Below are 15,766 nucleotides of genomic sequence, written 5' to 3'. Positions count from 1 at the left end.
CAAACACACACAAACACACACACACACACACACACACACACACACACACACATTTTTAATGATTTATTTATTTTTACTTTATGTGCATTGATGTTTTGCCTGCACATATGTCTGTGTGAAGGTGTCAGATCTTGGAGTTAAGATAGTTGTGAACTGACATGTGGGTGCAGGAACTGAACCTGGGTCCTCTGGAAGACAATTAAAGTGACAATATTCTGGTCAATGAATACTTCTATTTGTTTGGAGGTTTGTCTGTCTATCTGCCTGTCTGTCTATCAGGGATTTTTGTTTGCTTATTTTTGAGGCAGGGTCTCAGGTAGCTCAGGTTGTCTTAGACCTCCTGATCTTCCTGTCTCTACTTCCCAAGTACTTGGATTACAGATAGGATGCATCACCATGCCTGGCTCTCAGCCGGTGCTTCTGTGTCTAGGGGTCTGTGAGGAAGGCTAATTCAGTGTTCACTGTCCCCCAAAACAAATAACTGTTGGATGAGATGCTGTTGGAATAGTAAATAAATAACAGTTTAGGGCTGTTGTCTTTTTGTTTGTTTTAGCTTTGTTGTATGAGTGTGTACCTCAGTGTAAGTTTGCACCACGTGTGTGCAGTACCCATGAAAGCCAGAAGAGGGCACTGGGTTCCCTGGAATTGAAGTTGCAGAGGGCTGTGAGCCACCATGTTGGTGCTGGGAATGAAACTCAGGTTCTCTACAATAGCAGTCAGTGCTCTTAACTGCTGAGCTACCTCTCAGCCTCGTTTTAGCTTAACATACACGCTGTGGAACCACAAAGAAGGGAACTCCAAGTGACATGACAGTAAGACGGGTCACTGTAAACATGGCAGACCATATAAAACAAAAACTGTCAACAAAAGAAGGGTCAGCTGGGCGTGGCCACACATGCCTGCAATCCCAGCATTCCAAAAGCAGGGGCAGGAGGATTGCCCATGAGCCTGGGGGCTAACCTGGTCTATATATATATATATATATATATATATATATATATATATATATATATATATACACTGAGCTCTCAGCCAACCAGGGCTACATAGTGAGACTGTCTCCAAAAATAAGAGGAAGAAAAGAGGAAACATAAATGGGAAACTGGAAGCATAAGAGGGGAGAGTGAAGCATGTTGCTACGTGCCTATAACCCCGGCACTTGGAAGGGGTACAGGAAGATCTTGAGTTTGGGGCCGACCTGAGTTGAGATTTTTGTCTCAGTGAAAAAATCTGCACACAGAGATGGACGGGGCAAGGTATGAATCGGTGACTCCAGGAGCTCGGTGGTTGCTGCCTCTCTTCTCAGGGCTAAGGCCTCCCCACCACCCCACCCCACCCCACCCCGCCACTTGGATTTTAAGCAATTTTGTTTGTCTTGATCATGATCATGTTCGAGCACAACTACAGTTCACAGGAGTTGGCTCAGTCCATAAAACACTTACTGTGTAAGCATGAGGAACTGCATTCAGATTCCTGGACACCCACGGGACAAGCCAGGCACATTTCCTTAACCCAATTCCAGGGGTGTGGGGAGAAGCAAATATGGCCAGCCAACCTAGCCAACTGGGGAGCTCTGGATTCAGTCTCAAAAGATAGAGTATTGCGCATGCCTGTAATCCCAGCACTTGGGAGGCAGAGGCAGGTAGATCTTTGTGAGTTCGAGGCCAGCCTGGTCTACAGAGCTAGTCTAGGACAGGCTCCAAAAGCTACTGGAGAAAGACACCTGACACCAACCTCTGGCCTCCACATGCACACGTGTATACACACACACACACACACACACACACATGAAACAAGATATGACTAACTCACAGGTCAAATCTGTCTGATGGCTTCTGTATACTCTGTCACTGTTTCCTATTTCTTGGTCAGACTTCCTAGCTGCCACACTCTCTCAGGAAGTGGGTTCCATAGTGGAGGCGAAACCATAACCCCACAGCTAGTCCCACCTCCACCTGGGTGCTTTTAACAGGAAGTGCTCAAAATTCTTCTTGATTAACTGAAACAATTCATCTTCCCCAGCAATACCCAACCACAGTGGCTTTTCTCCTTTGGGATGGCACTGATTATCTACTGTACCTTCTCAACAGATGCAAATGCCTGAGAAGAGACACGAGTCTCTCCCCACCTTGGACACCTGCGATCCAAGCAAGATCAAAGGGAAGCAGAGGGGGGGGCGTGGCGGCACACGCCTATAATCCCAGCACTCAGGAGGCAGAGGCAGGTGGATCTCTGTGAGTTCGAGGCCAGCCTAGTCCACACAGCTAGTCCAGGACAGGCTCCAAAGCTATAGAGAAACCCTGTCTCAAAAAAACCAAAAAAAAAAAAAAAAAGGGAAGCAGAGGTAAGCAGACTTCTGTAAGTTCAAGCAAGCCAGCTTGGTCTATATACAGTTCCAGGCCAGCCAGAACTATAGTCTCAGTCTCTGTCTCTCTGTCTCTCCTCTCTCTCTCTCTGTCTCTCTGTCTCTGTCTCTCTCTCTTTCTCTCTGTCTCTGTCTCTGTCTCTCTCTCTCTCACACACACACACAACACACACAAGCCCTGTGTATTCTCATTTCACATATCAAACGCTAGCAAACTCTCTTGATAATCAGACCTTCCCTCCCATTCACACCGACAATGCCTCTGGACACCTCTTCCTGCCCATGAAAGGCAGTGTTCACCCACCCACCTTCCACACATCAGATGCCCACCCTGCTGCTCCCTTCCCTCACACTCTGACTGCTCGGGTACTGGGCTCTAGACTAGGTGCTTCCTGTGGGGCCGTTAGCATAGATTCATAAAATTAGTAAACCTCAGGCAAGGACCTTTATTCATCTTCAAGCTCACCACCTCCTTCTACCCCTGCCTAACTCCTCAACTTAGTGACTCACCTTACTCTCAAAAATCCAAAATCCTGAGCCTCCGGAGCTACTGTAGCCAGCTTCCTGGGAGGGCCTCAGCACAGACCTGTGACCTCATGTTGCAGATATGACTGACACTGTTAATGAGGGCAGAGCCTCTACAAACATTTGTAGTTCTGTTTGCCAGATATGAAGGGTGACACTTCACTGGGGGGGAGCTGGGGCTGTCTATGTTAATAGCTTCTCCTTGCAGACATAGGACACGGATTAATGATCTCTCCAAAGGAGGACCACATGAGGACAAACGCCTGGCTCCATGGTATACTAAACAGGAGCTGAGGCTAGAAAGCAGATCCAGATAAGCTCAGGTCATTTGGGAAGGAGGGGGGCTTTCAAACTGAAGCAAAGGGGCTCTAATTCAACAATACGAGTAATTGACAAAGACTCTGTAGCTGCTTCATTTGTTCTTTATGTTAATTGGGGAAAAGCTGGTCAGTGATGTACCTATGTTTTGTTTTATTTTTTAATTTATAATCAGACTTTTTTTTTTCTTTTTCCAAGACAGGGTTTCTCTGTAGCCCAGGCTATCCTGGAACTTGCTCTGTAGACCAGGCTGGCCTCAAACTCAGAGATCTGCCTGCCTCTGCCTCCTGGGATTAAACTCATGTGCCACAACACTGGTTGTGTTTTGTTTTTTTGAATTAAGAAAACAAGCCAGGACAGCCAGGGCTACACAGTGAAACCCTGTCTCAAAAAACAAAAATGAATAAATTAAGAAAATAAAACCCTATGGGCTAGAGAGATAGCTCAGTGCTTAAGAGTACCTGCTGCTCTTACAGAGGGCCTGGGTTTGGTTCCCAGCACCCACAGCAGGTAGCTAACAAACACCTGTAAACCAGCTCTAGGATCTGATGCCCTCTTCTGTCCTCTTCAGACATTGAACACATGCACAAACCCATACACACAAAAATAAAAATGGTTAAAAAAAAATCTTTAAGGGGGGGCAGAGAGAGAGAGAGAATGCTAACACACTACCTCACACAGCTGCTTTGAGGAGAGAATGAGATGCTGTTTGTGGAGTTCCCAGCACAATGCTTAGCCTATCCTAAGCCACAGAAGCTTGGGGCAGGAGTGGGGGTGGGTGAGGAGGTGGGGGTGCTTAGGTAAACTATTCTAAGAGATAGACTGGGCTTGCCATGCAAGCATGAAGATTATATTCAGATCCTCAGAGCCCACTAAAGAAAAAAAACACCACCAACAAACAAACCTGTGTGTAGTAATGCACACCTGTAAACCCAGAGCTGGGGAGGCAGAGAAAGAAGGGTCCCCAGAGCCTGCTGGTCAGCCAGGCTAGTCTACTCCATGAGTAGAAGGGTCAGTGAGAGACCCTGTCTCAAAAAAAGAAGGTGGAGAGTGACAGAGGAGGACACCTGATGGCAGCCTCTGGGTTTTTCATGTGCACACATGTATTTACACACACAATTCTTCAAGGCTAATTTGACTAATTAAATCTCCTCAATGTAGGCAGTTGGGATGTTGCAGATCCACAGCAAGGTGTCTATTGCCGTGATTAAACACCATGACCAAAAGACCTGGGGAGGGTTAGGGTTTATTTCAGCTTATAGCTTACAGTCCATCATGATCCTGGAGGCAACAATTGAAGTAGAGACCATGGAGAAGTATTACTTATTGGCTTGATCTCCATGGCTTGCTCAGTCTGCCTGTTTACACACTCCAAGACCACCAGCCCGGGAGTAACACAGCCCACAGTGAGCTGGGCCCTCCCATATTAATTATCAATCAAGAAAATTCACCGCTGCTTGCCCACAGGTCAATTCTGATGGGGGAGTTTTCTCAGTTGAGGCTCCCTCTTCCCAAATGACTAGCTTGTGTGCGGTTGACAAAAACTAACCAGGGCACTAGGCCGATTATCTCAGGCTGTGTAGTCCCTTTACCAGCTGTCCCACACCTCTGTGTGACCTAACAGCCGAAGACCTTCCCAGAACTCAGAGGATATGTGCGGAACGTCATCTACATCCAAAGGATTCATTGACTAACCAAGCTAAGGACCTGCTAAGGGCACATAGTTCCGTCCCTCTCTCCTGGAGGAAGTACAGTTTCCCTGCCTCCATCAGTGTCCTCCAGGCGCCTCCAGAGTGAGCAGGACACTCTGGGCTGCCTTCTCTCTCCTCCTTACACAAATATTTTCCAAAGTGCTCCCACCCTCATTCTCTTCAGACTAACAATAGAAACAAAGAACACCCATTTCCTCAACACTGGCCACATGTGAGATAAGTAAGTGCCTGAGAGGCAGAGAGCTTCCTTATTTAAAAAGAAAAAGGGGGGGGGGAGGGCCCAGCATTGTAAGCCTGGAATCCCAGCTACTCCAGAGGCCAAGGCAGGGGGCAGACAGAAAGGACAAGGCTGGCCTGGACAATCTCCTGGACAATCTCGTGAGACCTCGCCTCAAAGTCAACAGTAAAAAGGACTCTGAGAAGATAGTCAAAGGTCCTTAGTCTGGAGCACCTGTCCAGCAGTGTGAGGCCCTAGGTTGAATTCCTAGTACCCACACTAACAAAAACACAAATAAACAAAAACTCTAAACATCCTTTAATTGTTTTCCAGAGAGTAAAAAAGGAAAGTGCTTTCAGTTCAGATAAAAGGGGGCGGGGGGCGGTGAGGCTGGGCGGTGGTGGCGCACACCTTTAATCCCAGCACTCAGGAGGCAGAGGCAGGTGGATCTTTGTGAGTTCAAGACCAGCCTGGTCTACAGAACAAGATCCAGGAAAGGCGCAAAAGCTACACAGAGAAACCCTGTCTCGAAAAAAAAAAAGGGGGGGGGGTGAGATGAGCTTCAGTAGACCACGCCTGTAACCCCAAGACTCGGGAAGCTGCATCAGGAATGTTACTGGGCCCCATAGCAAGACTGTCTAAAAAGTAAAATAATAAAAAGGAAGCGCTGCTGGACAGCTGCATGTGCCACGAGCAGCACAGCCATGGATAAGCTTCTTTATTTATCATCCTTAAATCTGCACAGATTTACAACACGGAGCAAGTGCCTTCCCCAGAGAGTTTGTGTGCGGGGCTCCAGATTCTAACTCTCTACGTCTGCTCTCCATAGCCTGGTCCCAGGTCTTTAAAGGAGCCTCATCCCTGCAGCTGTAAAAAGAAAGCAGAAGCCGTCCACTTTCATACTGCTGCTGGGATATCCACACCGACAACAAGCAACTCAGGGGAATGTGTTTTTTGCTTTTCTTTTTTTTTTCTAATTTTTGAGATTATATTATAATGACATCATGTCTCCCTTCCCTTTTCCTCCCTCTAAATCCCACAAACCCCTCCTTGGTCCTGTTTTTCACTAAGTGGTATTGTACACATACCTGTGTATGTATATACATTTTAGCTCACACTTTGGGAGAGCAGCCCATCATTTCTGGAAGTGACAATGGCAGGGACGGGAAGCAGCTGGTCAGACCATCTCCACAGTCAAGAGCAGAGAGGATACGCACGCATGCTTGCTTGGCGGTCAGCTCTTCCTCCACGCTTAGGCAGTGCAGGCCTCAAACCCAGAGAATGTTTAACCGTCTATTTCTTTTCTTCTTCTTCTTCTTCTTCTTCTTCTTCTTCTTCTTCTTCTTCTTCTTCTTTTTTTAAAGATTTATTTATTTATTATGTACACAGAAGAGGGCACCAGATTTCATTACAGATGGTTGTGAGCCACCATGTGGTTGCTGGGAATTGAACTCAGGACCTCTGGAAGAACAGTCAGTGCTCTTAACCTCTGAGCCATCTCTCCGGCACCCCCCTCTTTTTTTAGCTGAGGATCGAACCCAGGGCCTTGCGCTTGCTAGGCAAGCGCTCTACTGCTAAGCTAAATCCCCAACCCCATAACCATCTATTTCTTAAGGTGATCAAGGCAATCCAGCACAGACTGGCTCACGGACCACCCTGGTCTACATAACCCCTTGCTGAGATTCACTCTTCCCAAGTGATTCCAGGTTGTGTCAATAAAGCCAACTATCATGACAACCCTACTAAGCTCACAGACATGATTTAGAGACTGAGGTAACTCCCAGAAAGATTTCAGCAAAGTAACTGGTTCAAGTGTTCAATCTCTGCAACTTACCAGCGGAAGAGTGGGGTTTTCTTTCTATTTATTTGTGGGGGTGGGGCATGTGTAGAGAGAGGTCAGAGGAAAACTATGCCAAAGTTGGTTCTTTCCTTCCATCATGTGGGTTCCAGAGATCAATTCAAGTCACCAGGCTTGGCAGTGGTACCTTTACCCAGTAAGCCATCTTGCCTAGCCTGGCAGTTAAGGGCAGGTTTTGTTGATGTTGTTGTTGCTGTGAGAGTCTCACTGTGTAGCCCTGGCTGGCACAGATTTTACTACACACACCAGTGTGGCCCCAAGCTCACAGAGACCTTCCTGTTCTGTCTTCTGAGTGCTAGAATTAAAGGTGAGTAGCACCATGTCCAGCTTGTTATTCATTAAGCGGCGCTGTTTACTGTGTGAGAAAAGCCACTGGAGAGTTTATTAAGGGAAGAGAACAGAGGGATGTGTATAGGCCTATGGAATGATCATCCAGGAAGAGGGGGGAGGAATAGGTGGAACCCACTTTTATAGGTCTCCCCCGCTCCCCCAACCCTCTCCCACTCCCGCACATGCACAATGGGCTTTTGTAGCTTTGCCATGCATGTGTATAGATTACAAAACCATGCTGCGCGCATGTGATCATGCAGCACAAATGGATGTGCAGTCATGTAGCTGGGGGAGTGGCTAGGAATTCTAACACAGCTGGCAGTATGGTTTTTTATTTTTAAACCTTTCATGTTTTTAGTGGCGTTGGGCATCAAATCAGGACCTTCTACATTTAGGCAAGTCCTCTACCACTGAGCTACACAGCCTCAGCCCTACAACCTATTCTTACTATTAATTCAGTCTGTACCTGAATGTTCAGAAAGACATATAGGGCTAGTGGGGAAAAGAACCAGTTGGAAGAAAACTTAAGTACTGTCAGCTCCAAAGTCCACCAAGGGTTTCTAAAATGTGGCCATCCCTTAGCAGTTGACCCCGAAGGCCGGGAAGTGGTAATCTGAGCTCCAGAGTGACAGACCAGGCAAGGCCACTAGACCTTCCCTGAGTACATCTGGAAGACCAGTGTCCATGACTCATAGGAGATCCTGGCTTTTTATCCCAGTGTGGAGCATTCATTCCCTTACTCAAGAGGCAACTTCTGTACTTATTGCCAAAGCCTCCTTGAGGATGAGAACACGCATCTTCATAGGGATTTAGAAAACTTACCAAAATGCTGGGTGTGTAGTACTTATGATGTAATAAAGCACTTCTCACTTTGCATACAGTCTAATGGGAGGGAGGCGACAACTTTCCGTGTGTAGAGTATAGGTGTGGCTGATTAGCTTCCTGAGTAATACCTTAAATAATGTGGAGGGAGCCTCACAATGCACACAGCCGTATGTCACTGTCACGAAATGCCAGCCCACAGCTGAGCATGCCTCTAAACAACACCTTGAAGCTAGGCTGTCTCCAAGAATTTGATAAAAATGAAGAGTGTGCAGCCGGGCGGTGGTGACGCACGCCAGTAATCCCAGCACTCGGGAGGCAGAGGCAGGTGGATCTCTGTGAGTTCAAGGCCAGCCTGGTCTACCAAGTGAGTTCCAGGACAGCCTCCAAAGCTACACAGAGAAACCCTGTCTCGAGAAAAAAAATGAAGAGTGTGCAAAGTCCACTTCCCTGTGGGTGGAGGCTTTCTGTGGGTACAAGGGAGCGGTGAAGAACAGGACCCACAGCCAAGATCTTCTACAGGGTGACAGACACCACACCCTCTGGAGTACAGTGATCAGTAAAGCGTCTGAGTGGGGAATCAACTCAGTCAGAGCTGTTCACGGCCCCAGGCAGGCCAGGGCTCACACTCCAAGAGCTACTCATCACTCTAGGCGGGTTAGGGCTTGTACCCCATCTTGCATCTGTAAGCCTGGTGCTTTCCACTCAAGCTAGAGAATGACACTAAGAAATGACATTCCTCAAAGATATGAGAGAAAACATTCTCCAGGCATAGAAACACCGGAGCAACCTAAGCCACCTGGAAGATGGGCTACCTGTAATCCATCTGCTCGTCACTGGCTCCGAAGTTACAAAATGTGGCGGTTACGAGTTAAGCCAGAGACCACCAAACCCCAGGCCTGCTGCTCAAGGCAGAACTGCTAGAGACACTGACTGTCTCTGCCACAGCAGCCAGGGTGGTGGCACCAGAGCAGAGGGCACTGAAGGACCTGGAGGGAGAAAGAGACTCTCACATCCTACAACACAAACGCCTTTCGGAAACCCAGGTGGGGATGCTGTGCAGACTCCTCTCAGAACATAGACTTGTGTGATGAAGCCCTGACCCACATCAAAGATGGCCGCCTGCTAGGGACATGCACCGGAGCAGGAAGCAAGCCCTTCTTCCCTCTGTGAAGGGGCAATGATGCTCTCTCGTTCCAAGAAAAATACGAATTATGCTATTTGTGGGATGAAAGCAGTTATCCAAACAACCCTGAGCTGTCAGTATAACTGAGATACAGGACCTCACTTAGAGTTGATTTATTAAAAAAAAGAGAATGAGTGTTCTACATTTTCTCGTCCACAGAGAAATTGGGTCCTGGGTATTTAACACCCTGCTCTTTCGGCACCCATTCATTTATACACCAGGGTGTTATTTTCACTAGGTTTTATAAAAGAGTTTCCAGAATGCTGTAACCAATCTGGCTTCTTTAACATAAGGAACAAAGCATGCTTTAACTTTTCTGTTATATAAAACGAGAGGACTCCTACCCCATCACCCCCTGAAGGACAAGCCGCATCCTGGCACAGAGGTGCTCACAAAGGCTGCTCTGGTGGACCAGAGATGGCTTTACTCTTCACGCCTTAATTAACCGTATCAAACAGAGCTGTTCTGTAGCCATGGGAACGTGCTCTTTAGGTCCAGAGTGGCTGCCCAAAGCACTCAACATTTCCAGCTGGCTTTCCTTTGTGGAGCCACACATCTGCCCACCACACATGCTCTGACAGCAAACTCAAGCTCCCACACCGTGGGCTTAGCTGCCATCTTCTTCATCTTTTGGATCTCTTATCCCACACTGCCAGATTTTCTTCCTGAAAGCTGACAACCAACCAACCTGTGCTTTCCTCTGGAAACACGTAAGCTGCTGTGCAAACTTCTGCATATTCAACCCTTCTCAGGAAGTTACCACAGAACGGGGGCCCTGGTTTGGGTTCATCACCATGATATAACTGACTCACAGAGATCCGCCTGCCTCTGTCTCCCAAGTGCTGGGATTAAAGGTGTGCGCCACCACCACTGGCCCATGACATAACTGAGAAACAGTGGATGCACCCATCCTGGCTGTAAGATTTCCACCGTGCACCAACCCAGTCCTTTTTTTCCCCCTACAAGACCAAGTTTCTCTGTGTAGCCCTGGCTGTCCTGGAACTCACTCTGTAGACTAGGCTAACCTTGAACTCACAGAGATCTGCCGGTCTTTGCCTCCCAAGTGCTGGGATTAAAGGCATGCACCACCACCACTGGGCTCAACCCAGTCTTTGAAAAGATAATAAATACATACATACGTACATACATACATACATACATACATACATACATACATACATACCAGTGCAATAGGCTCAAAAAATCAATCTACTATCTGATGTCTAAATGGCACTAAAATAGAATTCTTTTTTAAAAATATTATTAGGTTTTCAGTCATTATCTGAAAACATTCTAAGTGACGCATTACAATCTGCTCTGGGGCTGAAGAGGTGGCTGGGTGGTTTAGAGCACTTGTTCCTCTTACAGAGGACCCAGGTTTCATTTCCAGCATCCACATGGATGGGGTGGGGGGAGAAAGTGGAAAAGATGGATCACAACTATCTATACCTCCAGTTTCAGGGGATCTGACACCCTTTTCTGGCTTCTAAGGGCACCAGGCATGCATGTGGTGCACATATACACACATGCAAGAACAAAATTATTAATTTAAATAATTAAAATAAATAAATCTAAAACAAAAAAAAAAAAAAAACAGCTTTGATAGGTAAAGTGTTGTGGAGCACATCTTTAATCCCAGCACTCAGGAGATTCTGGCCTGATCTACTAAGCGAGTTCCAGGCCAGAACAAAATGCATAGTGAGACCATTCCAGGCCAGAACAAGATGCATAGTGAGACCATGTCTCAAAACCCAAACAAAACAACAAGCTCTGACGAAGATGGCCACTACCACACAATGCAGGCACAAGGCATTTGATATCCTCAGAGGTGTGACACAGCACTGCTTTTCCTCCACGACACCCAAGGACACAGATCAAGACACTGGACACTCGATTCTACTTTCCCAGCACAGGGTCTGAGGGACGGTCACACAGCTCCGCAGACATCCACTCTTAAGGCAGATTTCCCTTTCACAATGGCATGGTGAGACGTTAGAACTCCAGGCCTCTGTCACTAGGGATCACTAAGTCTGTCTTCTAGGTTTTTCTCTCTACTGGAAAGTTTACAACACACATTTCATTATCCCCAAATACCATCGTCTTTACTAGATGAAGCCAAAGGAATGAGAATAAACTTACCTAGAGGACAAGGTCTGATCAAACACACTTCTCACAGTGTCCTGGCAGACTCTCCTGGTTCTTCCTTTCCTGTGGAGCTGTGGGTTCTTAGAATTGACTGTTTGCATGTCTATCATCAACTGTTTACAGAATGGGCGTGCCTTGAGCTCACTCATGCAGAAGCACTGAGGAGCAGCGCACCACCCACTCATTTTCCAGCGGCCTGTGAGGCGCTAGCTCACCGTTATTGCTGGTTTCTACTTCTACTGCATTGTAATCAGTAACTATGGCCTGTGTGACACCAAATTTGGAGGGATTTAAGATGATTCTTGTATTTGGTTTTGTTGGTGGTATATCCCAGGTAAACCCTTGTGGTGGTCTGAAGGAGAAGGGCCCCATAGACTCATATTCGAATGTCTGGTTCCCAGTTGGGAACTGTTTAGGAAGGACTGGGAGATGTGGTCTTGTTGGAGGTGTGTCACTTAGAGTGGGCTCTGCAGTGTCAAAAGCCCACTCCAGGCTGAGTCTTGGGCTCGCTCTCTACCTGCAACTTGGGGATCAGATGGAGGAAGGGTCCTCTGCAAAAGGGTCCAGTGCTCTTAACCACAAACCCACCTCTCCAGCTTTGGAAGGCAGACCTTCAAAGGATGATATTATGGAACTTCTCAAGCACATCTCTTTAAGGTAGAATTATATTTCCCCCCAAATTTTCACATGAAAGTGCTAATTTGCAATATCTCAGGATATAACCTTTTTCTTAAACAGAACCTTTTTGTTTGTTTGTTTTGTTTTTTTTTTGTTTTGTTGTTGTTGTTGTTGTTGTTTGAGCTGAGGATCAAATCCAGGGCCTTGTGCTTGCCAGGCAAGTGCTCTACCACTGAGCTAAATCCCCCCAACCCGTATTTTGTTTTTTCGAGACAGGGTTTCTCTATGTAGCTTTGGAGCCTGTCCTGGATCTCACTCTGTAGACCAGGCTGGCCTCGAACTCACAGACATCTGCCTGCCTCTGTGTTCCCAGTACTGGGATTAAAGGCTCACATAGATAGAACTTCTAACAGAGGTAGTCAGATGTTAAAAGAGATTAGGAGGGTGGGCTCGAAACCAGAATGGCCATTGTCTTTATAAGAAAGGGAACTCTGAGTTGGTGAGATGAGGATCTGAGTGCCATCACCAGAACTCATATAAAGAGTAGGCCTGGGAGTAGACAGGTGTAATCCCGGCACCGCGGAAGCAGAGGCAAGACCACCCCAGGTTTGCAGGTCAGCCAGCCTCACCTAACTAGAGAGCTGCAGGCTCCATGGGAGAGAGACCTTGTCTCAATACATACGGTAAAAGCCCAGCAGTGGTGGCGCATGCCTTTAATCCCAGCACTCAGGAGGCAGAGGCAGTTGGATCTCTGCGGGTTCGAAGCCAGCCTGGTCTACAGAGCCAGATCCAGGACAGCCAAGGTAGCACAGAGAAACCCTATCTCAAAAAAACCATCAAAACAAAAAAGGTGAGATCCACAGAGGAGGACATTTGAGGGCAACCTCTGGCCTCCACACACACAAGCAGTGGAACATGTACACACTGGAAATTCAGTCCCCAACATTCACTGAGGAAGGACAACAACATGGAGAGGCCTGGGTAGAGGGCAGGAGTGGATCCCCCCTCGACACACTCAGGAGGACCTGACTCCATCAACACCCTGATCTTGGGTGACAAGACATTCACAAGCTGGAGTGCCACCTACACCAACCTGCCCCAAAGTGGAAAGATCGATGTAAGTAAAGCATTCCCATTGGTCAGAGCGATCCTCCTCCAGGCTCTGAAATAGAGGCCTGTTCTTTCAAACCTAACAAAATTAACCCATTTTAGTGCCTGGAAATTGGCATGGCAGATCTCAAAACCACTATAAGGAAAAACAAGAACAGATGCAAACCATACCCAGGGCAGGAGAGAACCTGTTGTGTTTTTCGGAACATTTAGCCAAGGCCCCAACTACGGACAGCTCGGGATCACACCTCCTTGTCTATAGGGTGACTTTTTTGTCTAACGTTACGACAAAGAGAAATGGTGAAGGATGAACAGCCTACTTAGGACAGTTTTTCCAAAGACTCTTTTGAAAAGCAGGCTATCCTACCCGATTTCCAAACAGGCTTCTCCACAGAAACCCACAATCCGGCTAATGAGTCTCAGCTGCTTGTCATATGGCTGGGCAAAGCAGTCAAGTGATCCCCACGGGTCAGGCTTCTCAGGTCTACCGGGCTCTCACCCAGAGCAAGCAGACTCACTGTGCCGGGACTCTGGAGGGCAGTACCCCTACTCTCATTCTCCCCCTCCGTCACGAAGGCACATCTGCTTTCTTAGGTGGTTTCTTTCCAAATGAATGCTTGATCCAGACAGACAGCCTGCAAGAGCGCATGCAAGGGACCAGCCAGAGGGATGCAGCTAGATGCAGCGCCGCCTGCTCCTGGCCTTCAGGCCCACTGAGAAAACATTCTCCAGGGGCGTCCACCCAGACACCCACTAGCTCCCCTAAGTCAGCATGTCTGCCCGGCCTCAGCGCGCTTACCTAGCTCTCTCGCTGCTCCCGGCCTGCCTTTACCCACCCTCAGTCTCCAGTAACTACAGGACCTCGGTGGCTCCGCCCTCTCCTCCTCTCGAATTTCCCATTGGCCCATCTTCCCTACTCTCGCCCCTATTCCATTAAAAAAAATTATTTCTGGTCTGGATGACCATAATAAAACACTTATTTGAGGGGTTGGGGATTTAGCTCAGCGGTAGAGCGCTTGCCTAGCAAGCGCAAGGCCCTGGGTTCGATCCTCAGCTCAAAAAATAAAAATAAAAAAATAAAAACTTATTTGGTATTCTGGCTGCAAATATGGCCACACCTCTGATCCATGACCTTCACAGTGCTCAAATTGTTCTTTTCACAAGATAGAAGAGAGCCCAGAACTCTCCTCCATTTAACTTGTCTAAGGGGGCTGGAGAGAGTGCAGTTAAGAACGTGCCACTCTTGCAGAGGCTGGGAGCCGCCATGGGGGTCCTAGGAACTGAATCCAGGTCCTCTGCAAGAGTAGTACATGCTCTTACACATAAAATCAAAACAAATAAATTATTTAATTTTTTTTTTTATTTAGTTGTACATGTGTGTCTTTTTGTCTTTATGTGCACCACGTGTGTGCAGGTGCCTGGGGAGGTGTTAGATCTCCTAGAACTGGTGGTTTTGAATGTCCCAGCCCTCAATCAATAAATATGCCATACATACTAACAGAATGAAGGATGAGGACAACAAGATCATGAAGATATTTGAAAAAAAAATCTTAAAGGGCTGGAGAGATGGCTCAGCGGTTAAGAGCACTGGCTGCTCTTCCAGAGGACCTTGTTTCAGTTCCCAGCACCCACATGGTGGCTCACAACTGTCTGTAACTCCAGTTCCAGGGGATCTGACACCCTCACACAGACATACATGCACATAGAACACCAGTGTACATAGACTAAACATAAATTATTTATTTGAAAAAGTTATTTGACAAAGAACATCCTTTTCATGACAAAAGCGCTCAACAAATTAGGTATAGGGGAATTCCCCTCACCACAGCCAAGGACACATGTGATGGCCTCACAGCTGAGCTCCTGAAAGCCTTCCTCAAGACAGATGTTCACACTCACCTGGCATGGTCCTGAAGGTCACAGCTGGAGCAACCCAGCACAAGAGAGGAACAAGAGCTTCCCAGAAAGAAAAGAGGGGCTGAGCAGCTCACAATGGAGGGCTCGCCCTGAGTTCAGGCCCCAGTTACCAAAAATAATAATAAGTTAAATAATCTCTTTGCTGGCAATATGAATCTATCTACAGAGAACACTAAAGATTATGCACATGTTCATGCACACACACATACACATACACACACACACACACACACACACACACACACACACACACGCTCATGCACACACACATACACACATGCTCATGCACACACACATACACACATGCTCATGCACACACATACACACAGGCCTATGGAATCAACTGAATAGGAACATGATAATGAAATTGAACATGATAATCACATTTATGATCACAGTGCTCAGAAGCCTGAGGCATGAGGACTGTCACAAGTTCCAGACTGGCCTGAGCTAACAGTAAAACCCTGTCTCAAAAAACAAAAAACAAAAAAGAAGATGGCATTATACTTCCTAATTTCTAACTATTACAAAACTACAGTAATCAAAACAGTATGGTACTGTCATAAACACACACACAGACTAGTGGTGCAGAATAGAGAATTTAGACGTAAACTCACACACATAGTTTCTTAGTTTTCTTTCT

The sequence above is a fragment of the Onychomys torridus genome, chromosome 7 (genome assembly GCF_903995425.1).
Source record: "Onychomys torridus chromosome 7, mOncTor1.1, whole genome shotgun sequence".
NCBI classification, from domain to species: Eukaryota; Metazoa; Chordata; class Mammalia; order Rodentia; family Cricetidae; genus Onychomys; species Onychomys torridus.
Note: the sequence above shows the minus strand (reverse complement) of the source record.